The sequence below is a fragment of the Delphinus delphis genome, chromosome 8 (genome assembly GCF_949987515.2).
Source record: "Delphinus delphis chromosome 8, mDelDel1.2, whole genome shotgun sequence".
Classification (NCBI taxonomy): domain Eukaryota; kingdom Metazoa; phylum Chordata; class Mammalia; order Artiodactyla; family Delphinidae; genus Delphinus; species Delphinus delphis.
In genome coordinates this window covers 18,438,610-18,441,180 of record NC_082690.1, presented here as the reverse complement: position 1 = coordinate 18,441,180, position 2,571 = coordinate 18,438,610, and the positions used below count along the sequence as shown (strand labels likewise).

General features: G+C 44.9%; 1 non-coding gene across 1 annotated transcript; it reads right to left on the bottom strand.

Moving 5' to 3' along the window:
- Nucleotides 1–288: 288 nt before the first annotated feature.
- LOC132430425 (U1 spliceosomal RNA) lies at nucleotides 289–452 on the bottom strand. Its single transcript, XR_009520515.1, has one exon. It is a non-coding gene; the product is annotated as a U1 spliceosomal RNA (small nuclear RNA).
- Nucleotides 453–2,571: the final 2,119 nt, after the last annotated feature.

Here is a 2,571-nt window from a genome sequence, read left to right as displayed (position 1 = left end):
TCTTCATTTCTGTGTGTGGACTTTCTCTAGTTGTGGCGAGCAAGGGCCTCTCACTGTCGTTGCATTTCTCATTGGAGAGTACAAGCTCCAGACACACAAGCTCAGTAGTTACAGCTCATGGGCCCTGTTGTTCCGCGGCATGTGGGATCTTCCCAGGGCTCAAATCCGTGTCCCCTGCATTAGCAGGCAGATTCTCAATCACTGCGCTATGAGAGAAAGTCCACCTCAAACGTTTTTATGCCTTTCATTCAGCTCAACTGGTCAGTTCTATTATTAAACACAAATTGCTGGGGGAAAGAGCGCACACAGTTCCCCACTACCACAAATTATGCAGTCGAGTTTCCCCCATTTGGGGAAATTGCAGGTGTCAGCACACTCGCAGTGCAATGAGTGAGCCTCATCCTGGGTAAACCACCTTCATGATCATGGTATCTCCCCTGCCAGGTAAGTATCCATATATAATTTTAATGACATAAAGTTACATTTCTTTAGACCTACATGAGAGATGAAATTGTACCATATTAAATTCTATGTCCTTTTTAACATTTCTTTTTCTCTTGGTTTCTAAAGTTTGCCAACTGTTTAAGCTACATTAAGGGCAGTAAAGAGGGGAGGTCAGACCCCTTCTTGAGTGGTGTCTTCAGATAACCAGAGACTTTCGAAGAGAGGTTTCCATGGTGGAGGGGGTAGCAGTGGGCTGGAAGGAGTCTCTCTCTGACTTACCCATCACTCCTCTCAAGCACCCCTCCCCAACAATAACATTTCTCACTCTATACATATTGGGTTACTTAAGGATTTTCAGTCATAATATAGTCTCTGAAAAAGCAGGGGCATTATATGTTTCACCCATCACTGTACAACAAACCTAAAATAGTTCAAGGTTATTACAGTGGCCTATAAGGCCCTACCAATTTGGCCACGCCATCCCCCATCACCTCTCTGACCCCTCACTTCTACTTCACTGCCCCTTGCTTAACCTTGCTCTGCTTCAGGCTTTGACTGTCTTCTGAATATTGCAGACCTGCTGCTGCCTCAGGGTCTCTGGACTTACTGTTCTATCTGCTTTCACGCACTTCCCTCTCGCAGATATCTCCAGGGTTGTCTACCTCACTTGCTACAGGGCTTGTGTCAAATGTTACTCTTTCCACAAGGCCATTTCTGACCACCCATTTAAAATTGGTACCAAGCATACTCCCTATCCCACTGGCTAAATTAATTTTTCTCTAAGGCTCTTATCCAGAGGAATGCTATATATTTTACTCGTTGATTTTCTCATTTCTAGAATGCAGATTTTTGGAGGGCAGGGATTTTTGTCTGCCTTCTTCACTGTCCTACCCTTGATGTCCAGAACCGTGCCTGGCACATAGTAGATGTTGAATAAATGTCTGTTGAACGAGTGCATGAATTCTTCTGAGAATTAGAGCAGGCTCCAGGACTCTTTTCTGTGTCTGTCTATTTTTCTGGGGTTTAAGGAACTAGATATACAAGACTTACCATGGAAGACCAGAGCTGGTGTATTTATTCTTCCTCACTTTGGCTTCCTTGCATTTCTTACTAAACCACACAAATAGGCTTTATGCTTAAGAAGTGCCTTCCTTCCCAGCATCACTTAGTAGAGAAAAATATTTATTTGAGTTTGAGGTTGGCAATACATCAAAATCCAATAATCATACCCTAGTGCAAATGCACTGGAGGGTGTGAGATACATAACGTAATAATATGTAATCTGCACATCAGGATCACAAAGGCGAATCTACCATTTCATTTAATTTATTTTCTTAAAATGTGACAATCCCACATGTACTTGAAATGATGCAGGTTGGGACAAACAGAAATGTGAGAGATTTATGAGCTGTGTCAGCCTGGTCTTAGGGATTCCTCCCTGGTCCATGCTTGGAAGATAGGGCTGAGCAATTTCACCTTTTACTGAAGCAATATCTCGTCTGCATTCGGGAGAAAGACCTCCAACCTGTGAACGTATTAGCAGGTCTGTCTCTACCCGTGTGTTCATTTCCCACAGTGTGTGCCTCCTGGGTCTTGGGGGCCTGTTTACTGGTGTGAGCTGTTTGGAGGCTCAATTGTGTAGCCTGTATGGGAGAGAGTCTCAGCGTGGGCTGGACTTGTGCAAAATGGAAGGTGGGAGACAGTCTGGAGATTTTAAAAAGCAGTAGACATTTTATTTTTTAAATTTTATTTATTTACTTTTATTTATTTATTTTTTTGCTGTACGCAGGCCTCTCAGTGTTGTGGCCTCTCCCATTGCGGAGCACAGGCTCCGGACGCACAGACTCAGCGGCCATGGCTCACGGGCCCAGCCGTTCCGCAGCATGTGGGATCTTCCCAGACCAGGGCATGAACCCGTGTCCCCTGCATCGGCAGGTGGACTGTCAACCACTGCGCCACAAGGGAAGCCCAGACTTTTTTTTTCTGAACATGGAGCAGGAGCCTGCTCAGATGAAATAACACAAAACAATTTTGAAGGCCTGTGAGCTGTGGACCCGTGGCCAGGGTTGGACATATCTGGATCTACCTAAGCTGTCCAAGGGTGTCTTCAGCCCCCAAGGGAAACTT